Here is a 27,743-nt window from a genome sequence, read left to right as displayed (position 1 = left end):
AGAATCTTGTTATTATCGGCTACAATTTCAGAAGTTAACCTTTAGTATTTCTTCAATTTCAGTTTTATAAATAGGTGGCTTATTTTTGTGTCACTATTGCCTCTCCACATATTTATTATCGCTACCTCTTTCATGTCTTTGCTACACCTCTCTTCCTACTTTAGCACTGGTGTAAACACTTCAAATTATTATACCATTGCTCTCTCAATCATACTTGTGCATGCACTTGAAACTTACTTTACCAATAAAAGATGCAAAGAGAGAAATAGAACAAAAGTGCTGGCTGGATTTGGCAAACACACTTCATAAAACTGCATTTTCTTTTTTATTCTCCCCGTGTTACATGCTTAACCTCTCCCTATGTAATTTCTCTTAATCTGCTGTCCCAGGAAGAGAATTTCATCTACAGGCTCTTTCTGTGTTTTTTTCCTTAGTCTTTTTTTCCCTTTTCTTAGCTGTGTAACTGTTCCTTTACGCTCTCTATTTACGCGCCATTAATCTCATTTGAGCTCCTTGCTCCCGCTCCTGTTTTCTCCAACTCTCATACTGCCAGTTCTCTCTTTCATTGTGGTTGGTGGCTAAAATCCAGAGCATTCGAAGCCACGTGGTTTCTGCCTCTTGTTGTCAGACTTGAATTGGAAAAGGAACCCTATTAACAAGCCTTTACCACTCACACACGGCGGAAGTTTATACTTTAATTCAGTGAGCTAAGAAAAGCGTGTTGTGGGTCCCCTACGAGCCATGGTGCTTGCTTCATCATGATTTGGAACCAGTCATTAGCCGCAGCTCTGCTAATGAGCCACTGAGGTCAGTTTCAATAATTACTCAAAAACATCACCTTGCAGCCTGCCCTCAACTGTGTATTTATATTACTTTACTGCTGTTCGTGTGATTAGCTGGGAGGAGCTCACGGCGGCATCCTCCCTATAAAAGTGTAGATGGATCACTCCTTAACTCTTTCTTGCTTCACATACAAATGGCTTGAAAGGTGCAGGGAAGATGCAGGTCTAATAGACAGAATAGAAGGTCTGTGCCAAGTGGGTTTCTCTGCATTGGTGTCCCATCACAGGCCCGCAAGTGTAATGTGTTATCTTTGACTCCTGGCAGTTTACAAGCAGGCGGCCAGGAAACGGTTTCAGCCTATCAACCACTGAGGAGACGCAGCCTCTGTATGAGGAATGAGGAAGCAATAAATACATCCAGCCTATCACAGGAGCAGCCCTGAGTGTTCCAAATTATAAATTCTCCATGTTAGTGTATGTCATTGAGCCCATGTAGCTCCCTGTGATCGTATAGTGGTTAGTACTCTGCGTTGTGGCCGCAGCAACCTTGGTTCGAATCCAAGTCACGGCATTGTGGTTGGCAATGTTACGGCATTTGGGTTCTGCTTTTACAGAATTACCAAATGTACCAGAGGTTTAAATATTTAAACCATCTAACAACAAATTATTTAATTTAACATGATTATAAGCTGTAGCTATAATGTATTTACTTACATAAATTATCGTTCTTGAACCTTTTGGGGGTGGAGGGGGAGCGGAGCTCACCCCCCAGGTGCAGTTGAGTAACCTGTGTTGTGGCTCTCTACAGGGAAGGCACAAATGTTGCTGTCACCCAGCCCAATCCATACGTGTATTGGGGTTTCAGGTAAATAGAGCAGTAAGTGCAGAGAAATGTTCACTCTCTAAAAGTGGCATTTCTAAAATAGTCAAGTTAAATCCAACCTCACCAGTAAGTAGGATTTTCAATAAATAAATAAAGCTACTCCTCTCCGATATGGAATTACCAAATAAAAAGTATAGGGGAATACCCAATGCTAACCTATGAGAGAGGTAGACCTCACAGTAGTGAAAAATGAAATAGACTGTTTGGTACTTACAGGACATGCGAACCACCAAAGTACATATCTTATCTTTTACTTGCATAGCATCATGCACCTAGGACTACCTAGGGCCTACCTTAGGGGTAAATTATATGTAATAAAAGGGGAGTTTAGGGCTTGGCAAGTAGACTGGGACTCCCCTGGGAGACCCCTGAGTCTATGCCCATAACCATAACTCTACCAGTCGAGTACTTACCTAAAAGCCGATAACTCACTTCTATTCCATAGGCTAACATTGACTGGTTTCACTTGGAAATTCTTCTAAGTGTGGAGTTTTGGAACTTTAAAATATTCATCAAAATCAGCCGAACAACGAATTCTGATTTACTCACCTGTTATCAGGAGAGACCTCAGTGCTGCATCTTGTAGCTCAGTACTGACCCTGAAAAGTAATTTTAACCGTACTTACCAGTAACTCGAATTTTCTTCCATAGGATATCATTGCTTGATTTTTGCTGACAAAGTTTCTAAGTGTCGATTTTTGAAACTTACAAATATTCTTTAAAAATCGTACCAATTGTGAAAACGTAATTGCTTACCTGTTTTAGATAGATGTCTCAGTACTGAGCCTAGGAGCCCAGCACTGAATTACCAAAGTAACGAGAATGTACTTTACCCGTAACTTGAATTTTCTTCCATAGGAAACCATTGACGGTTTTTCTGTAAAATTTCTTCTAAGTGTCGATTTTGCAAACTTATAAATATTCCTTAAAATCGCTTGTATAACTTAAATGCAGTTTCTCAACTGCTTACAGGTGGTACTGTAGTGCTGGATCTAGGATACAACACTGACATAGAAAAAGTAACCATAACCCCACCTACCTGCTAAGTGAATTTCCTTCCATAGGATAACATTGGTAATTTGATCAGAAAAAATTTCTAAGTGTCAACTTTTAAAATAGCAAAATATTGCTTGAAAATCACAACAGTTACTAAAACGAATTTACTCACTTGTTTCCAAGAACTGTCCCAGGACTGAATCTAGGATCCAGTCCTGGATTTAGAAAAGTAATCCTGAAAGTAATTAATTGCATATAACTTAAAATTCCCATTGAGCTCAATGTATTATTGTATTTGAAATTGTGTTTCCTATTGCAATAAACTGTAACTATTACCTGCAAAAGTCAATTGCCTATTGCAAAGTATTTAACTAAAGCATCTTATTCTGAGAAAGTATATTTTGATACCTATTGTTGGTTCTAAAATAAAACAACGATATATTTTTTATACAAACCATTGGCCTAGAGTTCAGTTCTTGAGTGTGTGAGACCATTTATTATAGAGCTCTTCAAGGATTAAAGATAAGGTACTTACAAAGGAGTCACAAATACTCAGAGATGGTAGACTTCTGTAATATGGGTCGTAGACTAAAAGCAGCGCAAAAACAGAGTGCAACACGGTCCCAAAAATTGAGTGCCACATGATAGTTTGCATGCAAGAGTATCCTTTTACAGATCCAGAGATATACTCATGCAATTTTTGTTTTTAGGACAGAACGTGCATGATGAAAAAAACATTGTTTTTAAAAGGCACATTGCAGAATATCAGTACTTTGATGTGGGACAACTTGAATACTTTCAAACAAAATATTTGCATGCAGCTTACAGTAAGTTGTTGTGGCCGAGTGGTTAAGGCGATGGACTTGAAATCCATTGGGGTCTCCCCGTGCAGGTTCGAATCCTGCCAACAACGAGAATCTTGTTATTATCGGCTACAATTTCAGAAGTTAACCTTTAGTATTTCTTCAATTTCAGTTTTATAAATAGGTGGCTTATTTTTGTGTCACTATTGCCTCTCCACATATTTATTATCGCTACCTCTTTCATGTCTTTGCTACACCTCTCTTCCTACTTTAGCACTGGTGTAAACACTTCAAATTATTATACCATTGCTCTCTCAATCATACTTGTGCATGCACTTGAAACTTACTTTACCAATAAAAGATGCAAAGAGAGAAATAGAACAAAAGTGCTGGCTGGATTTGGCAAACACACTTCATAAAACTGCATTTTCTTTTTTATTCTCCCCGTGTTACATGCTTAACCTCTCCCTATGTAATTTCTCTTAATCTGCTGTCCCAGGAAGAGAATTTCATCTACAGGCTCTTTCTGTGTTTTTTTCCTTAGTCTTTCTTTCCCTTTTCTTAGCTGTGTAACTGTTCCTTTACGCTCTCTATTTACGCGCCATTAATCTCATTTGAGCTCCTTGCTCCCGCTCCTGTTTTCTCCAACTCTCATACTGCCAGTTCTCTCTTTCATTGTGGTTGGTGGCTAAAATCCAGAGCATTCGAAGCCACGTGGTTTCTGCCTCTTGTTGTCAGACTTGAATTGGAAAAGGAACCCTATTAACAAGCCTTTACCACTCACACACGGCGGAAGTTTATACTTTAATTCAGTGAGCTAAGAAAAGCGTGTTGTGGGTCCCCTACGAGCCATGGTGCTTGCTTCATCATGATTTGGAACCAGTCATTAGCCGCAGCTCTGCTAATGAGCCACTGAGGTCAGTTTCAATAATTACTCAAAAACATCACATTGCAGCCCGCCCTCAACTGTGTATTTATATTACTTTACTGCTGTTCGTGTGATTAGCTGGGAGGAGCTCACGGCGGCATCCTCCCTATAAAAGTGTAGATGGATCACTCCTTAACTCTTTCTTGCTTCACATACAAATGGCTTGAAAGGTGCAGGGAAGATGCAGGTCTAATAGACAGAATAGAAGGTCTGTGCCAAGTGGGTTTCTCTGCATTGGTGTCCCATCACAGGCCCGCAAGTGTAATGTGTTATCTTTGACTCCTGGCAGTTTACAAGCAGGCGGCCAGGAAACGGTTTCAGCCTATCAACCACTGAGGAGACGCAGCCTCTGTATGAGGAATGAGGAAGCAATAAATACATCCAGCCTATCACAGGAGCAGCCCTGAGTGTTCCAAATTATAAATTCTCCATGTTAGTGTATGTCATTGAGCCCATGTAGCTCGCTGTGATCGTATAGTGGTTAGTACTCTGCGTTGTGGCCGCAGCAACCTTGGTTCGAATCCAAGTCACGGCATTGTGGTTGGCAATGTTACGGCAGTTGGGTTCTGCTTTTACAGAATTACCAAATGTACCAGAGGTTTAAATATTTAAACCATCTAACAACAAATTATTTAATGTAACATGATTATAAGCTGTAGCTATAATGTATTTACTTACATAAATTATCGTTCTTGAACCTTTTGGGGTGGAGGGGGAGCGGAGCTCACCCCCCAGGTGCAGTTGAGTAACCTGTGTTGTGGCTCTCTACAGGGAAGGCACAAATGTTGCTGTCACCCAGCCCAATCCAGACGTGTATTGGGGTTTCAGGTAAATAGAGCAGTAAGTGCAGAGAAATGTTCACTCTCTAAAAGTGGCATTTCTAAAATAGTAAAGTTAAATCCAACCTCACCAGTAAGTAGGATTTTCAATAAATAAATAAAGCTACTCCTCTCCGATATGGAATTACCAAATAAAAAGTATAGGGGAATACCCAATGCTAACCTATGAGAGAGGTAGACCTCACAGTAGTGAAAAATGAAATAGACTGTTTGGTACTTACAGGACATGCGAACCACCAAAGTACATATCTTATCTTTTACTTGCATAGCATCATGCACCTAGGACTACCTAGGGCCTACCTTAGGGGTAAATTATATGTAATAAAAGGGGAGTTTAGGGCTTGGCAACTAGACTGGGACTCCCCTGGGAGACCCCTGAGTCTATGCCCATAACCATAACTCTGCCAGTCGAGTACTTACCTAAAAGCCGATAACTCACTTCTCTTCCATAGGCTAACATTGACTGGTTTCACTTGGAAATTCTTCTAAGTGTGGAGTTTTGGAACTTTAAAATATTCATCTAAAATCAGCCGAACAACGAATTCTGATTTACTCACCTGTTATCAGGAGAGACCTCAGTGCTGCATCTTGTAGCTCAGTACTGACCCTGAAAAGTAATTTTAACCGTAATTACCAGTAACTCGAATTTTCTTCCATAGGATATCATTGCTTGCTTTTTGCTGACAAAGTTTCCAAGTGTCGATTTTTGAAACTTACAAATATTCTTTAAAAATCGTACCAATTGTGAAAACGTAATTGCTTACCTGTTTTAGATAGATGTCCCAGTACTGAGCCTATGAGCCCAGCACTGAATTACCAAAGTAACGAGAATGTACTTTACCCGTAACTTGAATTTTCTTCCATAGGAAACCATTGACTGTTTTTCTGTAAAATTTCTTCTAAGTATCGATTTTGCAAACTTATAAATATTCCTTAAAAATCGCTTGTATAACTTAAATGCAGTTTCTCAACTGCTTACAGGTGGTACTGTAGTGCTGGATCTAGGATCCAACACTGACATAGAAAAAGTAACCATAACCCCACCTACCTGCTAAGTGAATTTCCTTCCATAGGATAACATTGGTAATTTGATCAGAAAAAATTTCTAAGTGTCAACTTTTAAAATAGCAAAATATTGCTTGAAAATCACAACAGTTACTAAAACGAATTTACTCACTTGTTTCCAAGAACTGTCCCAGGACTGAATCTAGGATCCAGTCCTGGATTTAGAAAAGTAATCCTGAAAGTAATTAATTGCATATAACTTAAAATTCCCATTGAGCTCAATGTATTATTGTATTTGAAATTGTGTTTCCTATTGCAATAAACTGTAACTATTACCTGCAAAAGTCAATTGCCTATTGCAAAGTACTTATTCTGAGAAAGTATATTTTGATACCTATTGTTGGTTCTAAAATAAAACAACAATATATTTTTTATACAAACCATTGGCCTAGAGTTCAGTTCTTGAGTGTGTGAGACCATTTATTATAGAGCTCTTCAAGGATTAAAGATAAGGTACTTACAAAGGAGTCACAAATACTCAGAGATGGTAGACTTCTGTAATATGGGTCGTAGACTAAAAGCAGCGCAAAAACAGAGTGCAACAGGGTCCCAAAAATTGAGTGCCACATGAGAGTTTGCATGCAAGCGTATCCTTTTACAGATCCAGAGATATACTCATGCAATTTTTGTTTTTAGGACAGAACGTGCATGATGAAAAAAACATTGTTTTTAAAAAGCGCATTGCAGAATATCAGTACTTTGATGTGGGACAACTTGAATACTTTCAAATAAAATATTTGCATGCAGCTTACAGTAAGTTGTTGTGGCCGAGTGGTTAAGGCGATGGACTTGAAATCCATTGGGGTCTCCCCGTGCAGGTTCGAATCCTGCCAACAACGAGAATCTTGTTATTATCGGCTACAATTTCAGAAGTTAACCTTTAGTATTTCTTCAATTTCAGTTTTATAAATAGGTGGCTTATTTTTGTGTCACTATTGCCTCTCCACATATTTATTATCGCTACCTCTTTCATGTCTTTGCTACACCTCTCTTCCTACTTTAGCACTGGTGTAAACACTTCAAATTATTATACCATTGCTCTCTCAATCATACTTGTGCATGCACTTGAAACTTACTTTACCAATAAAAGATGCAAAGAGAGAAATAGAACAAAAGTGCTGGCTGGATTTGGCAAACACACTTCATAAAACTGCATTTTCTTTTTTATTCTCCCCGTGTTACATGCTTAACCTCTCCCTATGTAATTTCTCTTAATCTGCTGTCCCAGGAAGAGAATTTCATCTACAGGCTCTTTCTGTGTTTTTTTCCTTAGTCTTTCTTTCCCTTTTCTTAGCTGTGTAACTGTTCCTTTACGCTCTCTATTTACGCGCCATTAATCTCATTTGAGCTCCTTGCTCCCGCTCCTGTTTTCTCCAACTCTCATACTGCCAGTTCTCTCTTTCATTGTGGTTGGTGGCTAAAATCCAGAGCATTCGAAGCCACGTGGTTTCTGCCTCTTGTTGTCAGACTTGAATTGGAAAAGGAACCCTATTAACAAGCCTTTACCACTCACACACGGCGGAAGTTTATACTTTAATTCAGTGAGCTAAGAAAAGCGTGTTGTGGGTCCCCTACGAGCCATGGTGCTTGCTTCATCATGATTTGGAACCAGTCATTAGCCGCAGCTCTGCTAATGAGCCACTGAGGTCAGTTTCAATAATTACTCAAAAACATCACCTTGCAGCCCGCCCTCAACTGTATATTTATATTACTTTACTGCTGTTCGTGTGATTAGCTGGGAGGAGCTCACGGCGGCATCCTCCCTATAAAAGTGTAGATGGATCACTCCTTAACTCTTTCTTGCTTCACATACAAATGGCTTGAAAGGTGCAGGGAAGATGCAGGTCTAATAGACAGAATAGAAGGTCTGTGCCAAGTGGGTTTCTCTGCATTGGTGTCCCATCACAGGCCCGCAAGTGTAATGTGTTATCTTTGACTCCTGGCAGTTTACAAGCAGGCGGCCAGGAAACGGTTTCAGCCTATCAACCACTGAGGAGACGCAGCCTCTGTATGAGGAATGAGGAAGCAATAAATACATCCAGCCTATCACAGGAGCAGCCCTGAGTGTTCCAAATTATAAATTCTCCATGTTAGTGTATGTCATTGAGCCCATGTAGCTCGCTGTGATCGTATAGTGGTTAGTACTCTGCGTTGTGGCCGCAGCAACCTTGGTTCGAATCCAAGTCACGGCATTGTGGTTGGCAATGTTACGGCAGTTGGGTTCTGCTTTTACAGAATTACCAAATGTACCAGAGGTTTAAATATTTAAACCATCTAACAACAAATTATTTAATGTAACATGATTATAAGCTGTAGCTATAATGTATTTACTTACATAAATTATCGTTCTTGAACCTTTTGGGGTGGAGGGGGAGCGGAGCTCACCCCCCAGGTGCAGTTGAGTAACCTGTGTTGTGGCTCTCTACAGGGAAGGCACAAATGTTGCTGTCACCCAGCCCAATCCAGACGTGTATTGGGGTTTCAGGTAAATAGAGCAGTAAGTGCAGAGAAATGTTCACTCTCTAAAAGTGGCATTTCTAAAATAGTAAAGTTAAATCCAACCTCACCAGTAAGTAGGATTTTCAATAAATAAATAAAGCTACTCCTCTCCGATATGGAATTACCAAATAAAAAGTATAGGGGAATACCCAATGCTAACCTATGAGAGAGGTAGACCTCACAGTAGTGAAAAATGAAATAGACTGTTTGGTACTTACAGGACATGCGAACCACCAAAGTACATATCTTATCTTTTACTTGCATAGCATCATGCACCTAGGACTACCTAGGGCCTACCTTAGGGGTAAATTATATGTAATAAAAGGGGAGTTTAGGGCTTGGCAACTAGACTGGGACTCCCCTGGGAGACCCCTGAGTCTATGCCCATAACCATAACTCTGCCAGTCGAGTACTTACCTAAAAGCCGATAACTCACTTCTCTTCCATAGGCTAACATTGACTGGTTTCACTTGGAAATTCTTCTAAGTGTGGAGTTTTGGAACTTTAAAATATTCATCTAAAATCAGCCGAACAACGAATTCTGATTTACTCACCTGTTATCAGGAGAGACCTCAGTGCTGCATCTTGTAGCTCAGTACTGACCCTGAAAAGTAATTTTAACCGTACTTACCAGTAACTCGAATTTTCTTCCATAGGATATCATTGCTTGCTTTTTGCTGACAAAGTTTCCAAGTGTCGATTTTTGAAACTTACAAATATTCTTTAAAAATCGTACCAATTGTGAAAACGTAATTGCTTACCTGTTTTAGATAGATGTCCCAGTACTGAGCCTATGAGCCCAGCACTGAATTACCAAAGTAACGAGAATGTACTTTACCCGTAACTTGAATTTTCTTCCATAGGAAACCATTGACTGTTTTTCTGTAAAATTTCTTCTAAGTATCGATTTTGCAAACTTATAAATATTCCTTAAAAATCGCTTGTTTAACTTAAATGCAGTTTCTCAACTGCTTACAGGTGGTACTGTAGTGCTGGATCTAGGATCCAACACTGACATAGAAAAAGTAACCATAACCCCACCTACCTGCTAAGTGAATTTCCTTCCATAGGATAACATTGGTAATTTGATCAGAAAAAATTTCTAAGTGTCAACTTTTAAAATAGCAAAATATTGCTTGAAAATCACAACAGTTACTAAAACGAATTTACTCACTTGTTTCCAAGAACTGTCCCAGGACTGAATCTAGGATCCAGTCCTGGATTTAGAAAAGTAATCCTGAAAGTAATTAATTGCATATAACTTAAAATTCCCATTGAGCTCAATGTATTATTGTATTTGAAATTGTGTTTCCTATTGCAATAAACTGTAACTATTACCTGCAAAAGTCAATTGCCTATTGCAAAGTACTTATTCTGAGAAAGTATATTTTGATACCTATTGTTGGTTCTAAAATAAAACAACAATATATTTTTTATACAAACCATTGGCCTAGAGTTCAGTTCTTGAGTGTGTGAGACCATTTATTATAGAGCTCTTCAAGGATTAAAGATAAGGTACTTACAAAGGAGTCACAAATACTCAGAGATGGTAGACTTCTGTAATATGGGTCGTAGACTAAAAGCAGCGCAAAAACAGAGTGCAACAGGGTCCCAAAAATTGAGTGCCACATGAGAGTTTGCATGCAAGCGTATCCTTTTACAGATCCAGAGATATACTCATGCAATTTTTGTTTTTAGGACAGAACGTGCATGATGAAAAAAACATTGTTTTTAAAAAGCGCATTGCAGAATATCAGTACTTTGATGTGGGACAACTTGAATACTTTCAAATAAAATATTTGCATGCAGCTTTCCGTAAGTTGTTGTGGCCGAGTGGTTAAGGCGATGGACTTGAAATCCATTGGGGTCTCCCCGCGCAGGTTCGAATCCTGCCCACAACGAGAATCTTGTTATTATCGGCTACAATTTCAGAAGTTAACCTTTAGTATTTCTTCAATTTCAGTTTTATAAATAGGTGGCTTATTTTTGTGTCACTATTGCCTCTCCACATATTTATTATCGCTACCTCTTTCATGTCTTTGCTACACCTCTCTTCCTACTTTAGCACTGGTGTAAACACTTCAAATTATTATACCATTGCTCTCTCAATCATACTTGTGCATGCACTTGAAACTTACTTTACCAATAAAAGATGCAAAAAGAGAAATAGAACAAAAGTGCTGGCTGGATTTGGCAAACACACTTCATAAAACTGCATTTTCTTTTTTATTCTCCCCGTGTTACATGCTTAACCTCTCCCTATGTAATTTCTCTTAATCTGCTGTCCCAGGAAGAGAATTTCATCTACAGGCTCTTTCTGTGTTTTTTTCCTTAGTCTTTCTTTCCCTTTTCTTAGCTGTGTAACTGTTCCTTTACGCTCTCTATTTACGCGCCATTAATCTCATTTGAGCTCCTTGCTCCCGCTCCTGTTTTCTCCAACTCTCATACTGCCAGTTCTCTCTTTCATTGTGGTTGGTGGCGAAAATCCAGAGCATTCAAAGCCACGTGGTTTCTGCCTCTTGTTGTTGTTGTCAGACTTGAATTGGAAAAGGAACCATATTAACAAGCCTTTACCACTCACACACGGCGGAAGTTTATACTTTAATTCAGTGAGCTAAGAAAAGCGTGTTGTGGGTCCCCTACGAGCCATGGTGCTTGCTTCATCATGATTTGGAACCAGTCATTAGCCGCAGCTCTGCTAATGAGCCACTGAGGTCAGTTTCAATAATTACTCAAAAACATCACCTTGCAGCCCGCCCTCAACTGTGTATTTATATTACTTTACTGCTGTTCGTGTGATTAGCTGGGAGGAGCTCACGGCGGCATCCTCCCTATAAAAGTGTAGATGGATCACTCCTTAACTCTTTCTTGCTTCACATACAAATGGCTTGAAAGGTGCAGGGAAGATGCAGGTCTAATAGACAGAATAGAAGGTCTGTGCCAAGTGGGTTTCTCTGCATTGGTGTCCCATCACAGGCCCGCAAGTGTAATGTGTTATCTTTGACTCCTGGCAGTTCACAAGCAGGCGGCCAGGAAACGGTTTTAGCCTATCAACCACTGAGGAGACGCAGCCTCTGTATGAGGAATGAGGAAGCAATGAATACATCCAGCCTATCACAGGAGCAGCCCTGAGTGTTCCAAATTATAAATTCTCCATGTTAGTGTATGTCATTGAGCCCATGTAGCTCGCTGTGATCGTATAGTGGTTAGTACTCTGCGTTGTGGCCGCAGCTACCTTGGTTCGAATCCAAGCCACGGCATTATGGTTGGCAATGTTACGGCAGTTGGGTTCTGCTTTTACAGAATTACCAAATGTACCAGAGGTTTAAATATTCAAACCATCTAACAACAAATATTTAATTTAACATGATTATAAGCTGTAGCTATAATGTATTTACTTACATAAATTATCGTTCTTGAACCTTTTGGGGGTGGAGGGGGAGCGGAGCTCACCCCCCAGGTGCAGTTGAGTAACCTGTGTTGTGGCTCTCTACAGGGAAGGCACAAATGTTGCTGTCACCCAGCCCAATCCAGACGTGTATTGGGGTTTCAGGTAAATAGAGCAGTAAGTGCAGAGAAATGTTCACTCTCTAAATGTGGCATTTCTAAAATAGTAAAGTTAAATCCAACCTCACCAGTAAGTAGGATTTTCAATAAATAAATAAAGCTACTCCTCTCCGATATGGAATTACCAAATAAAAAGTATAGGGGAATACCCAATGCTAACCTATGAGAGAGGTAGACCTCACAGTAGTGAAAAATGAAATAGACTGTTTGGTACTTACAGGACATGCGAACCACCAAAGTACATATCTTATCTTTTACTTGCATAGCATCATGCACCTAGGACTACCTAGGGCCTACCTTAGGGGTAAATTATATGTAATAAAATGGGAGTTTAGGGCTTGGCAAGTAGACTGGGACTCCCCTGGGAGACCCCTGAGTCTATGCCCAGAACCATAACTCTGCCAGTCGAGTACTTACCTAAAAGCCGATAACTCACTTATCTTCCTTAGGCTAACATTGACTGGTTTCACTTGGAAATTCTTCTAAGTGTGGAGTTTTGGAACTTTAAAATATTCATCTAAAATCAGCCGAACAACGAATTCTGATTTACTCACCTGTTATCAGGAGAGACCTCAGTGCTGCATCTTGTAGCTCAGTACTGACCCTGAAAAGTAATTTTAACCGTACTTACCAGTAACTCGAATTTTCTTGCATAGGATATCATTGCTTGCTTTTTGCTGACAAAGTTTCTAAGTGTCGATTTTTGAAACTTACAAATATTCTTTAAAAATCGTACCAATTGTGAAAACGTAATTGCTTACCTGTTTTAGATAGATGTCCCAGAACTGAGCCTAGGAGCCCAGCACTGAATTACCAAAGTAACGAGAATGTACTTTACCCATAATTTGAAGTTTCTTCCATAGCAAACCATTGACTGTTTTTCTGTAAAATTTCTTCTAAGTGTCGATTTTGCAAACTTATAAATATTCCTTAAAAATCGCCTGTTTAACTTAAACGCAGTTTCTCATCTGCTTACAGGTGGTACAGTAGTGCTGGATCTAGGATCCAACACTGACATAGAAAAAGTAACCATAACCCCATTTACCTGCTAAGTGATTTTCCTTCCATAGGATAACATTGGTAATTTGATCAGAAAAAAATTCTAAGTGTCAACTTTTGAAATAGCAAAATATTGCTTGAAAATCACAACAGTAACTAAAACGAATGTACTCACTTGTTTCCAAGAACTGTCCCAGGACTGAATCTAGGATCCAGTCCTGGATTTAATCCTGAAAGTAATTAATTGCATGTAACTTAAAATTCCCATTGAGCTCAATGTATTATTGTATTTGAAATTGTGTTTCCTATTGCAATAAACTGTAACTATTACCTGCAAAAGTCAATTGCCTATTGCAAAATATTTAACTAGAGCATCTCACCCTGAGAAAGTATATTTTGATACCTATTGTTGGTTCTAAAATAAAACAACAATATATTTTTTATACAAACCATTGGCCTAGATTTCAGTTATTGAGTGTGTGAGACCATTTGCTGACTGAGTGTGTACAACAAATGCTTTACACTGTCCTTGGATACTGCCTTACTGCTCGAGCAAGCTACCACTTTAGAGAGTAAGGTTATATCAAACTTTAGCCTCTGTCAAACCTCTGGGGACTCAGGACTCTGTGCACACTGTACCTATTTGGGAACAGTATATACAGAGCCACTTTCTCACAGTAGTGATACAGTGATTAGAGTCCTAAGGCCAACATAAAGATAGAGCAAAACGTGAGGAGAAAAGCAAAAAGGTTGCTGGCAGGCCACCTTAAGGATGCCAGGTCTAACAAAAATGAACTAAGGATTACGTGAGTAAAACATCAGGTTTCTCTACGGCATTTGGTGAGACAAGTGGGCCTTCTTTTATCTTCCATTCAAGCAATCTTTGACGGACCCCTTTATTATAGAGCTCTTCAAGGATTAAAGATAAGGCACTTACAAAGGAGTCACAAATACTCAGAGATGGTAGACTTCTGTAATATAGGTCGAGTGCAACAGGGTCCAAAAAATTGAGTGCCACATGAGAGTTGGCATGCAAGCGTATCTTTTTACAGATCCAGAGATATACTCATGTAATATTTGTTTTAAGGACAGAACGTGCATGATGAAAAAAACATTGTTTTTAAAAAGTGCATTGCAGTATATCAGTACTCTGATGTGGGACAACTTGAAAACTTTCAAAAAAAGTATTTGCATGCAGTTTACAGTAAGGTGTTGTGGCCGAGTGGTTAAGGCGATGAACTTGAAATCCATTGAGGTCTCTCTGCACAGGTTTGAATCCTTCCAACAACAAGAATCTTGTTATTATCGGCTACAATTTCAGAAGTTAACCTTTAGTATTTCTTCCATTTCAGTTTCATAAATAGGTGGCTTATTTTTGTGTCACTATAGCCTCTCCACATATTTATTATCGCTACCTCTTTCATGTCTTTGCTTCACCTCTCTTCCTACTTTAGCACTGGTGTAAACGCTTCAAATTATTACACCATTGCTCTCTCAATCATACCTGCGCATGCACTTGAAAGTTACTTTACCAATAACAGACACAAAGAGAGAAATAGAACAAAAGTGCTGGCTGGATTTGGTAAATACACTTCATAAAACAGTTTTTTCTTTTTTATTCTCCCCCGTGTTACATGCTTAACCTCTCCCTTTGTAATTTCTCTTAATCTGCTGTCAAAGGAAGAGAATTTCATCTACAGGATCTTTCTGTGTTTTTTCCTTAGTCTTTCTTTCCCTTTTCTTAGCTGTGTAACTGTTCCTTTACGCGCTCTATTGACGCGCCTTTAATCTCATTTGAGCTCCTTGCTCCTGCTCCTGTTTTCTCCACCTCTCATACTGCCAGTTCTCTCTTTCTCTCGTTGGTTGGTGGCTAAAATCCAGAGCTTTCAAAGCCCCGTGGTTTCTGCCTCTTGTTGTCAGACTTGAATTGGAAAAGGAACCATATTAACAAGCCTTTACCACTCACACACGGCGGAAGTTTATACTTTAATTCAGTGAGCTACGAAAAGCGTGTTGTGGGTCCCCTACGAGCCACGGTGCTTGCTTCATCATGATTTGGAACCAGTCATTAGCCGCAGCTCTGCTCATGAGCCACTGAGGTCAGTTTCAATAATTACTCAAAAACATAACCTTGCAGCCCCCCCTCAACTGTGTATTTATCTTGCTTTACTGCTGTTCGTGTGATTAGCTGGGAGGAGCTCACATCTGCATCCTCCCTATAAAAGTGTAGATGGATCACTCCTTAACTCTTTCTTGCTTCACATACAAATGGCTTGAAAGGTGCAGGGAAGATGCAGGTCTAATAGACAGAATAGAAGGTCTGTGCCAAGTGGGTTTCTCTGCATTGGAGTCCCATCACAGGCCCGCAAGTGTAATGTGTGATCTTTGACTCCTGGCAGTTCACAAGTAGGCGGCCAGGAAACGGTTTCAGCCTATCAACCACTGAGGAGACGCAGCCTCTGTATGAGGAATGAGGAAGCAATGAATACATCCAGCCTATCACAGGAACAGCCCTGAGTGTTCCAAATTATAAATTCTCCATGTTACTGTATGTCATTGAGCCCATGTAGCTCGCCGTGATCGTATAGTGGTTAGTACTCTGCGTTGTTGCCGCAGCCACCTCGATTCGAATCCAAGTCACGGCAGTTGGTTCTACTTTTACAGAATCAGCAAATGTACCAGAGGTTTTTGTAAAATGTCTATTAAAAACAGATCCTTTCAAATACTTAAACCATCTAACAACAAATTATTTAATCTCACAGGATTATAAACTGTAGCTATAATGTATTTACTTACATAAATTATCGTTCTTGAAACTATTGGGGTGGAGGGGGAGCGGAGCTCATCCCCCAGGTGCAGTTCGGTAACCTGTGTTGTGGCTCTCTGTAGGGAAGGAACAAATGTTGCTGTCACCCAGCCCAATCCAGACGTGTATTGGGGCCAGGTTTCAGGTAAATAGAGCAGTAAGTGTAGAGAAATGTTCACTCTCTAAAAGTGGCATTTCTAAAAGAGTAAAGTTAAATCCAACATCACCAGTAAGTAGGATTTTCAATGAATAAATAAAGCTACTCCTCTCCGATATGGAATTACCAAATGAAAAGTATTTAGGAATACCCAATGCTAACATATGAGAGAGGTAGACCTCACAGTAGTGAAAAATGAAATTGACTGTTTGGTACTTACAGGACATGCGAACCACTAAAGTACATATCTCATCTGTTACTTGCATAGCATCATGCACCTAGGACTACCTAGGGCCTACCTTAGGGGTAAATTATATGTAATAAAAGGGGAGTTTAGGGCTTGGCAAGTAGACTGGGACTCCCCTGAGAGACCCCTGAGTCTATGCCCAGAACCATAACTCTGCCAGTCGTGTACTTACCTAAAAGCCGATAACTCACTTCTCTTCCATAGGCTAACATTGACTGGTTTCACTTGGAAATTCTTCGAAGTGTGAAGTTTTGGAACTTGAAAATATTCATCTAAAATCAGCCGAACAACGAATTCTGATTTACTCACCTGTTGTCAGGAGAGACCTCAGTGCTGCATCTTGTAGCTCAGTACTGACCCTGAAAAGTAATTTTAACCGTACTTACCAGTAACTCGAATTTCCTTCCATAGGATGTCATTGCTTGCTTTTTGCTGAAAAAGTTTCTAAGTGTCGATTTTTGAAACTTACAAATATTCTTTAAAAATCGTACCAATTGTGAAAACGTAATTGCTTACATGTTTTAGATAGATGTTCCAGAACTGAGCCTAGGAGCCCAGCACTGGATTACAAAAGTAACGAGAACGTCCTTTACCCATAACTTGAAGTTTCTTCCATAGCAAACCATTGACTGTTTTTCTGTAAAATTTCTTCTAAGTGTCGATTTTGCAAACTTATAAATATTCCTTAAAAATCGCCTGTTTAACTTAAACGCAGTTTCTCATCTGCTTACAGGTGGTACAGTAGTGCTGGATCTAGGATCCAACACTGACATAGAAAAAGTAACCATAACCCCATTTACCTGCTAAGTGAATTTCCTTCCATAGGATAACATTGGTAATTTGATCAGAAAACATTTCTAAGTGTCAACTTTTGAAATAGCAAAATATTGCTTAAAAATCACAACAGTAACTAAAACGAATTTACTCACTTGTTTCCAAGAACTGTCCCAGGACTGAATCTAGGATCCAGTCCTGGATTTAATCCTGAAAGTAATTAATTGCATGTAACTTAAAATTCCCATTGAGCTCAATGTATTATTGTATTTGAAATTGTGTTTCCTATTGCAATAAACTGTAACTATTACCTGCAAAAGTCAATTGCCTATTGCAAATTATTTAACTAGAGCATCTCACCCTGAGAAAGTATATTTTGATACCTATTGTTGGTTCTAAAATAAAACAACAATATATTTTTTATACAAACCATTGGCCTAGAGTTCAGTTCTTGAGTGTGTGAGACCATTTGCTGACTGAGTGTGTACAACAAATGCTTTACACTGTCCTTGGATACTGCCTTACTGCTCGAGCAAACTACCACTTTAGAGAGTAAGGTTATATCAAACTTTAGCCTCTGTCAAACCTCTGGGGACTCAGGACTCTGTGCACACTGTACCTATTTGGGAACAGTATATACAGAGCCACTTTCTCACAGTAGTGATACAGTGATTAGAGTCCTAAGGCCAACATAAAGATAGAGCAAAACGTGAGGAGAAAAGCAAAAAGGTTGCTGGCAGGCCACCTTAAGGATGCCAGGTCTAACAAAAATGAACTAAGGATTCCGTGAGTAAAACATCAGGTTTCTCTACGGCATTTGGTGAGACAAGTGGGCCTTCTTTTATCTTCCATTCAAGCAATCTTTGACGGACCCTTCTATTATAGAGCTCTTCAAGGATTAAAGATAAGACACTTACAAATGAGTCCAAGTTCAAGTTTCAAAACTTTATTCGGATAATAGTAATCCATAAAAGCACAAAATACAGTTAACAGTGCAGATGTGCAATATGCACGTATTTACAAGATAAAAGCAACAAATCGTTCATACTTTACGACATAGTTAAACGGGCACAAACCACAGTTTTTAAAAAGGAACCCACACGGAAGGCAAGTTCATGATCATCCAGGGTTAATATCATTGAAAGTGCGAGATCCAGGCTAATCGGTTTCAATTTTTTAAAATACAGAGTTAAAAACCATTTAATATATTTAATATAAAATTTACAAAAGAATAAGAAATGTAAAATTGTTTGATCACTCCGGCAATCACATGGGCACGGCTCCACAATTTGATCATTATGATTCCATAGCGGGAAACTAAGAGCATATTTGATAGTGCCAGCCTAAGGCGAAATAAAAGGCCTCGCTCCCAGTGGCTCATTGGGAGAGTTAGGTAGCTGGGTATGGGATAAGTTAAAAGATGACGGGCTAGGTATCTAGTAAAGTTAGGTTTCAAGGACTCTCTCGCAACCCTTTCGTCACTTAACAGTGTATAGAGAGCTTGTTTGAGTACAGACTTGGGTGGGAGCTGGGTGGTGGTGGGATCAGAAAAAACATTATGAAAATGCGCACCACCAAGAACGCTCTGCACCCCAGAAAGGCAAGGGATGGACATGCCTCTGTCACAACATAAACAATCCTCTATAATATCCCTAGTCAATTTAGCAGCAGGATTTTTCCAAATAGCCAGCCAAAAAAGTGCAGGGCGAGCACGAATAAAATCCCCTATAAAAGGCAACCCTAATTCTTTATGACATATGTAATGCGGAGAGGAGATGGGGGCGCAAAGGAGCTTCCTGCAAAATCTATTTTCCTCGGCAAGAATGTGCGGACATCTGGCTGTTCCCCAAACCTCGGCTCCACACGTTGCAACCGGAACGTATTGGGCCTTATATATTTTTAAAGTGGCAACCAACGCGCCAGTCCTTTTAGGGCGGGGGAGGCTCAGGATAGAGTTAATGGCCTTTGAGAACCTACCCCTGGAGTGGGCAATATGCCCACTCCAGGAGTTGTTCGCAGCAAAGCCCTCTCCCAAATACGGAAAGCTACTGGTAGACCCCAATCTCTCTGTCCCCACGACAATGCTTCCAATGTGTCGTTTCTTCGGGCCACAGGACATAACAAAGGATTTCTTAAAATTGGTCTTTAAGTCCAAAGAGTCCATATGGTCGACAAAACCATTCACTAGGATGCGTAACGCATTGGGGGTGCGGCCCATAAGGACCGCATCATCTGCATATAGCAGAGCGAGAAGGTAATTGCCCTTTATTTTGGGAACATCACAGGATGGTAGACTTCTGTAATATGGGTCGTAGACTAAAAGCAGCGCAAAAACCGAGTGCAACAGGGTCCAAAAAATTGAGTGCCACATGAGAGTTTGCATGCAACCGTATCCTTTTACAGATCCAGAGATATACTCATGCAATTTTTGTTTTAAGGACAGAACGTGCATAATGAAAATAACATTGTTTTTAAAAATCTCATTGCAGAATATCAGTACTTTGATGTGGGACAACTTGAAAACTTTCAAACAAAATATTTGCATGCGGCTTACAGTAAGGTGATGTGGCCGAGTGGTTAAGGCGATGGACTTGAAATCCATTGGGGTCCCCCCGCGCAAGTTTGAATCTTGCCAACAACGAGAATCTTGTTATTATCGTCTACAATTTCAGAAGTTAACCTTAAGTATTTCTTCCATTTCAGTTTTATAAATAGGTGGCTTATTTTTGTGTCACTATTGCCTCTCCACATATTTATTATCGCTACCTCTTTCATGTCTTTGCTACACCTCTCTTCCTACTTTAGCACTGGTGTAAACGCTTCAAATTATTATACCATTGCTCTCTCAACCATACCTGTGCATGCACTTGAAAGTTACTTTACCAATAAAAGACGCAAAGAGAGAAATAAAACAAAAGTGCTGGCTGGATTTGGCAAACACACTTCATAAAACTGCATTTTCTTTTTTATTCTCCCCCGTGTTACATGCTTAACCTCTCCCTTTGTAATTTCTCTTAATCTGCTGTCAAAGGAAGAGAATTTCATCTACAGGATCTTTCTGTGTTTTTTCCTTAGTCTTTCTTTCCCTTTTCTTAGCTGTGTAACTGTTCCTTTACGCGCTCTATTGACGCGCCTTTAATCTCATTTGAGCTCCTTGCTCCTGCTCCTGTTTTCTCCACCTCTCATACTGCCAGTTCTCTCTTTCTCTCGTTGGTTGGTGGCTAAAATCCAGAGCTTTCAAAGCCCCGTGGTTTCTGCCTCTTGTTGTCAGACTTGAATTGGAAAAGGAACCATATTAACAAGCCTTTACCACTCACACACGGCGGAAGTTTATACTTTAATTCAGTGAGCTACGAAAAGCGTGTTGTGGGTCCCCTACGAGCCACGGTGCTTGCTTCATCATGATTTGGAACCAGTCATTAGCCGCAGCTCTGCTCATGAGCCACTGAGGTCAGTTTCAATAATTACTCAAAAACATAACCTTGCAGCCCCCCCTCAACTGTGTATTTATCTTGCTTTACTGCTGTTCGTGTGATTAGCTGGGAGGAGCTCACATCGGCATCCTCCCTATAAAAGTGTAGATGGATCACTCCTTAACTCTTTCTTGCTTCACATACAAATGGCTTGAAAGGTGCAGGGAAGATGCAGGTCTAATAGACAGAAGAGGAGGTCTGTGCCAAGTGGGTTTCTCTGCATTGGTGTCCCATCACAGGCCCGCAAGTGTAATGTGTGATCTTTGACTCCTGGCAGTTCACAAGCAGGCGGCCAGGAAACGGTTTCAGCCTATCAACCACTGAGGAGACGCAGCCTCTGTATGAGGAATGAGGAAGCAATGAATACATCCAGTCTATCACAGGAACAGCCCTGAGAGTTCCAAATTATAAATTCTCCATGTCAGTGTATGTCATTGAGCCCATGTAGCTCGCCGTGATCGTATAGTGGTTAGTACTCTGCGTTGTGGCCGCAGCAACCTTGGTTTGAATCCAAGTCACGGCATTGTGGTTGGCAATGTCACGGTGGTTGGGTTCTACTTTTACAGAATTAGCAAATGTACCAGAGGTTTTTGTAAAATGTCTATTAAAAACAGATCCTTTCAAATACTTATTTTTATTTATTTTTATTAATTTATTTTGAAATGAGAAAATAAGAAATAGGGAAACATGGTACGAATACATCCACTCGCCTACAACCCATAGGGCCGGCTACTTTGTATCTGACAGTCATTGCATATCTAGTGTTTCCCATATACCAGAGGCCGGGTATCGCTATTGTATATGTGCAATAATTCCACAACTCTTTATCCTGTCTATTCACGTAATCTGTTCCCTATAGGGAACCAAAAGTTTCCTTCTTTATAACTCACCAAACCCATTACCAATCCCCTCCCCCCACCCCTCCCATAACCATGGAGATGACCTGTCAGCTGCTCCCAGGGTCCCCCCCCCCCCGCACCCAGTGCCAGTGCTGGCCTGCTCCTCCCGTAGATCTGTTTCACTAATTCACTGACCTGGTGCACACAAGGATCAACCACTGCGTGTAACCCAGCGCACCCTCCAGCTCACAGTCCGCAGCGCCGTGCACATATACCCCTCCGCTCACCACTAGCCAAATTTCTACAAACTATCGTGTAACACCATTAGCCTGCCTCCCGATCCGGTACGGCCACATCCTCCTCCCCCGTGTCGGTGCCTGGACCCACTCCCCTGTTCTTGAGATATTCCACATACAGTCCCCAGAAGTTCTTTGGCCTGCTCCTCGGTGGCAGCAGCTCACTAAATGTCTCAGATTGCGTACAACAGTACAGCACGTCCCTCTTCCACTGGTCTATCGTGGGAAGCGGGCCCCGCATCCAACACAAAGCCACTCTGCGCTTGGCTATTAACATGCCCATATCTACCAGCCGACACGCCGCCTTTGGGAGCTCCCTAGTGTGTCCTAACAGGGCGACCGCAGGGTCCGTCACTAGTTCTAAGTTAGCTATCTCTCCGATCTGCCGAAATCTAGCTTCCCAGAATTTAGCGACGCCAGGACAGTACCATGCCAAGTGGATGAAATCAGCCCCAGGATGAGCACACCTTTCGCACTCCGATCCCTCGCGCAAGCCATATCTATGCAGCCTGTCCTGCGTATAATAGACGCTGTTAATAAATTTAAAGTGTATCAGTCTATGCTTGCCATGCAGCGATATGAGGCGCGTACCTGCGCAACAATATGTGCACATGGCGTTGTCTATCACTTTGTCTAGATCTCTTTGCCAGTCCAAGCGGGCCTTGGTATAATTCTGGGATCTCTGGGACATGGCAATGGAATATAACTTGGATGTCATCTTACGTGGGCTCTTGTGCTTAAGTAAATACGACAATTCTGTGACATCCGGAGGCTCAACCATATCCTCTCCCAGATGTTGTCGCAATGCGCCCCTAACCCTGTGAAATTGAAACCTCTGCAGCAGTGTACTGGTCTCCGTTGTTGACGCCGCGTCATCCCACGTTTTGGCAATACCATCCTTAAACAGGTCGCCCGCAAGGTTTATGCCCAGTCTGCGCAGGGACTGTACCACCGCGCGTTCCCTACATGGTGCCAGCCAGACCACCCAGTCCAGCGACATGACCGGGGAATACAAGAGCGCCCCCGCTGTCTGCTGCAATATCCAATCCCACGCGTGCCTTATAGTGTTCAATGAGTCTTAGACGCCAGTCCTGCGACATGCAGGCTCGCTCATAATCGCTTGCAATGGGAGAGGCACCGCAAACAGTCTCTCGAGTTTTAAATACGGGATCGTGTCATCGCCATGGACCCAATTATGTGCCTGTGCTGCCTGCGCTATCCTGTAGTACAATTCCATGTCAGGCGCCCCTAGGCCCCCCATATGATAGGGAAGCGTCAGGACCCTCCAGCTGACACGGGCCTGCTTCCCGGCCCACACCAGTCACAGTAGCGATCTGATCAGCCTGGCAAAAAATGTACGCGGCAGCACCATTGGGATATTGGTAAACAGGAAGAGGAAGCGGGGGAGTACCACCATCTTAGCGATGGAAACTCTGCCCATAAGGGACAAGGGAAGTCTGATCCAAGTCTCCACATCGTCCTCCAGTTTGGCTACGGCTCTCCCATAGTTCTCTGTAAAGACTACATCAGAATCCCTATGAAGTTGTATCCCAAGGTATCTAACCGCGTCATCCGACCATTGCAGCGGGAACTCCATGTCGAACGGTGCGGTGGTCGGCGTCAGCGGAAATGCAATGGATTTGCTCCAGTTAACCTTAAGCCCCGAAAGCGCTCCAAACTGTACTACCTCCCGCAGCACCGGCGTCAGGTTGCTTTCCGGGTCCCGAACATACAGCAAAGTGTCATCTGCATATGTTGAGACCACAATGTTTATGTTTATGTTTATGTTTTTTGCAATTTTTAAAGCGCGCAAATACCCAGGGGTGTCTCGGCGCTCAGGAAACGGAGACCGTGCTACAGCAAGTAAATCAAGGTGAAAAGAGCCAAGTTTTCAGAATCTTCCTAAAACTCAAAAGGGTAGGAGCAGTTTTGACATGAAAGGGCAATATGTTCCAAAGTTTAGCTGTGGAGACCGTAAAGCACCTGTCGCCCCAGTTAACCTTCCTGGTTCGCGCAACTTTAAGTAAATGAGCGGAGGAGGAGCGGAGTATTCTAGAGTGTTCAAGCGGGCAGAAAGCTCTTCTGAGGAACTGTGGACCAACGTTGTTAACTGCTTTGTACGCAATACATAGCGCCTTAAACTTTATCCGGCTTCTGAGTGGGAGCCAGTGTAGATGCCTAATGTAAGGTGAAATAGATGTAAACTTAGGAATTCCCAGTAAAATTCTGGCTGAAGCATTTTGGACTAGCTGTAGTCTGTTTAAGACCTTTTCCTGGGCATTCATAAGAAGGGCATTACAATAATCCGTTTTAGAAAAAACCAGAGTACTGATTAGCATTTTACCTGCTGAGGGGGGAAGGAATGGCAGTAATTTTTTGATTTTCTTCAAAATGAAAAAGGATGAGGAGACCACAGAGTTGACGTAGTGGACAAAAGTCAATTTGTCGTCAAAAAGAACTCCAAGGTTGCGAACCTTAGTTACTGGTTGAGGAGGAGCCCCCATCTCAGGTGGCCACCATTGAGGGGACCAAACAGGCTCCAGTTTCCCGAATGTCATCACTTCTGTTTTATCAGAATTCAGTTTGAGAGAATTTGATGACATCCAGGAACTGATAGCCCGCATTCCCTCTTGAAAATTTGCAGCAACCGATGAGCCGTCACTATGTATCGTGTGTCGTCCGCGTATGTAGTAAGGCTGATTCCATAGGAATTTATTACCCTCGCCAAGTCCGAAACATAAATGTTAAATAGTGTCGGACTTAGCGATGAGCCCTGTGGGACGCCACATGGAAGGGTGAAGGTGTGGGAGATGAAGTGGCCCATTTTTACTTTTTGTGAGCGATCGGAAAGGAAAGCTGCAAGAAGTTGTTTCGCTTTATTTTGAATTCCTATAGCTGAGACACGGTCAATCAAGATTGAATGATTGACCGTGTCGAAGGCTGCAGAAAGAGCCAATAGTATTAGTACAGCTGCTCCTCCCTTGTCCAGTGTCATCCTTATTTCATCTGCAGCTTTTAGTAATGCAGTCTCTGTACCGTGACCCTGTCTAAACCCAAATTGGGTATCGTTCAGTAGGTTGTTGTTATCAATAAACTTTGATGGTTGTGTATTCATGATTTTTTCAAAAATTTTAGCTGGGAATGGAAGACATGCAATGGGTCGGTAACTGGCAGGAAGGAGGGGATCAAGGGTAGGTTTTTTGAGGAGAGGTTTGATGATAGCCTCCTTCCAAACTGGCGGGTAAATACCCGTTGTAAACATTGCGTTACAGATGTTTGTCAAGGCGGGAGAAACAGCTTCAGGAATTAGATTAAGGATGGCAGGAGGGCAAGGGTCTAGAGGTGATCCTGATTTAGTACCTAGAACAAGTCGATAGACCTGTTCCTCCGTAACAGCTTCGAAAGCCGGGAAGCTGAGTGTATTACTATTTAAAGGTGAATTTGTTGTGGTTACGCAGGGGTCATGAGTAAAGGCTGAAAAGATGGCGGTGACTTTGTCTTTGAAAAAATTAGCAAGGGAATCACAGTGTGATTGAGTTCCATTGAAGTGGGGGCAGAAGGATTAGAAAGGTGGGTAACCACCTGAAACAATTCTTTTGATGAATTTTTGGCTTGGTTGATTTGGAAAGTAAAATAGAAAGTCTTTTCAGCGATAGTTAGATCTTTATATTTGGAGAGGGCGCTTTTGTACACTAATTTATCCGTCAGATTGTAATGACGGCGCCAGTGCCTTTCCAAATTTCTGCAGTGTTGTCTCTGCAGTCGAAGAGATTCCGTGAACCAAGGAGCCGAGGGGCATTTTCTACTACGGTTGGAGGTTTTTAGGGGAGCTACGTTGTGACAAGCTATATTTAGACTGTTGAGATAATTAATGGAGGCTAATGAGGGATCTTTTCCAGTGGTGATAATACTGTCAGACAGTAAAGCAGCGAGTTGAGGAGGATTGACATTTTTCCAATCTCGGAAAGTAATAGGAGAGGAGGAAATGGACGGGAGTGAAAGGGAAGTCAATTTTATAGAGAAACTGACTGTCGCGTGATCGGTCCATGTAAGAGGGATCACCTTAGAAATAGAAATGTGTGGGTTACTGGTAAATAGCCCATCAAGGGTATGTCCAGCTTTATGAGTAGGCTGATTGACAATTTGATGAAGGCCGGCTGCTGCTAGGTCATTAATTAGTGCCACGGTGTCAGGGTCACAGATGGATTCAAGATGAAAATTGAAGTCACCTAGTATGGTAAAGTGTGGGGCTCCTGCTGAAACCTCAATTAGGTTGTTTAAATTGTTAAGAAATTTCAATCTGGACCCTGGGGGGCGGTAGAGTAAAATACCTGTAAGTGACTGTTTACCGGAAAGACTAATGGAAAAGGAAAATGCCTTGCACTCAGTATGTTTGGCGTCTGTAACTTTAACTTTAAGATGGTTTTTGTGAATAATGGCTATTCCCCCACCCTTTCTGATGATTCTATCGAGCTTACAAACGCAGTAATTTTCCGGGATAGCTGCTTTGAAGTCTGGACCTGAAGAGTCGTCACCCCAGGTTTCAGTGATGAATAAAAGATCTAAGTTGTGTGACTCAATAAGCTCTAAGATTTCAAATTTATGCTTAGAAACTGAGCGCACGTTGGTAAGTGCTGCTAAAACCTGAGGGGAAGAAGTAGTAGGGAGGGCAGTAATAGTGCAAAGGGGACATTTGTGAAGACCCATACTAGGATTTGTGTATAATAGATGTGGTGTAAAATGAGGTACTTCTGCTGAAGTATTCATTGTTCGGAGTTGGGCTGCAGTGTATTTGTATGTGCTGACTTTATGAGCGATATGTGGTGCCTCAGAGGTAGGAGGGGTGGCCCTAGACCCGGATTTGATGCGGACGAGCGCAGACGAGCTTGCCTTAAGCGCGCCTTCGGCGTGCAGTCGGCGCGCCCGCTGCGCTCGTCCGCTGCGCCTCCGGTGATGACACATGTTATAACCCGGGAAGTGGAGGGTGGGGCGTGGCCAGCGCGAGTGGGCGTGTCCGCAGGGCCGGGGATGTCAGCCGAGGTAATCACCACACACCAGCGGCAGCGAGTATCAGCTAAGCGGGAAGATCGTGGTTACGATGTCAAGGCCGCGGGGTGAGTGCAACTTTAAAAACAACAGTCAATCACACCAAGTTTAAAAAATGCTGTAAGCTCCTGGCTTTCCGCCTCAGGAGAAGTTCTGTGAACGCGGGGCAGTATTAGCGCGCGTTTAAGTATCAGATGGGGGCGTGGCCAGCGCGAGTGCGCGTGTCCGCAGGGCCGGGGATGTCGGCCGAGGTAATCACCACACACCAGCGGCAGCGAGTATCAGCTGAGCGGGAAGATCGTGGTTACGATGTCAAGGCCGCGGGGTGAGTGCAACTTTAAAAACAACAGTCAATCACACCAAGTTTAAAAAATGCTGTAAGCTCCCGGCTTTCCGCCTCAGGAGAAGTTCTGTGAACGCGGGGCAGTATTAGCGCGCGTTTAAGTATCAGATGGGGGCGTGGCCAGCGCGAGTGGGCGTGTCCGCAGGGCCGGGGATGTCGGCCGAGGTAATGCGATATGTTGGGAAGCTCACGCCTCTGAGGTGATGGTATTCCCGAAGGGCCCGCGCCAGCGGTTCTGCTACCAGGGCATACAATATAGGGGACAGCGGGCAATCCTGATGGGTCCCCCTAGAGATTGGTATAGCGTCCGTGACCAAGTCGCCTAGTCTAATCCTCGCTGTCGGGCCTCTGTATAGCACACCGATCATTTGAAGGAAGACGGGGCCCAGTCCCATTTTCGT

The 27,743-nt window shown here is 41.9% G+C and overlaps 6 non-coding genes across 6 annotated transcripts; all 6 read left to right on the top strand.

The window, feature by feature from the left end:
- Positions 1-3,492: 3,492 nt before the first annotated feature.
- TRNAS-UGA (transfer RNA serine (anticodon UGA)) lies at positions 3,493-3,574 on the top strand. The gene has a single exon. It is a non-coding gene; the product is annotated as a tRNA-Ser (tRNA).
- Positions 3,575-4,855: 1,281 nt separating this feature from the next.
- TRNAH-GUG (transfer RNA histidin (anticodon GUG)) lies at positions 4,856-4,927 on the top strand. Its single transcript has one exon. It is a non-coding gene; the product is annotated as a tRNA-His (tRNA).
- Positions 4,928-7,053: 2,126 nt separating this feature from the next.
- TRNAS-UGA (transfer RNA serine (anticodon UGA)) lies at positions 7,054-7,135 on the top strand. The gene has a single exon. It is a non-coding gene; the product is annotated as a tRNA-Ser (tRNA).
- Positions 7,136-8,416: 1,281 nt separating this feature from the next.
- Positions 8,417-8,488, top strand: TRNAH-GUG (transfer RNA histidin (anticodon GUG)). The gene has a single exon. It is a non-coding gene; the product is annotated as a tRNA-His (tRNA).
- Positions 8,489-10,614: 2,126 nt separating this feature from the next.
- TRNAS-UGA (transfer RNA serine (anticodon UGA)) lies at positions 10,615-10,696 on the top strand. The gene has a single exon. It is a non-coding gene; the product is annotated as a tRNA-Ser (tRNA).
- Positions 10,697-19,904: 9,208 nt separating this feature from the next.
- Positions 19,905-19,986, top strand: TRNAS-UGA (transfer RNA serine (anticodon UGA)). The gene has a single exon. It is a non-coding gene; the product is annotated as a tRNA-Ser (tRNA).
- Positions 19,987-27,743: the final 7,757 nt, after the last annotated feature.

The sequence above is a fragment of the Triturus cristatus genome, chromosome 12, assembly GCF_964204655.1.
Source record: "Triturus cristatus chromosome 12, aTriCri1.1, whole genome shotgun sequence".
Lineage (NCBI taxonomy): Eukaryota > Metazoa > Chordata > Amphibia > Caudata > Salamandridae > Triturus > Triturus cristatus.
This window is presented reverse-complemented; position numbering and strand designations above follow the sequence as displayed.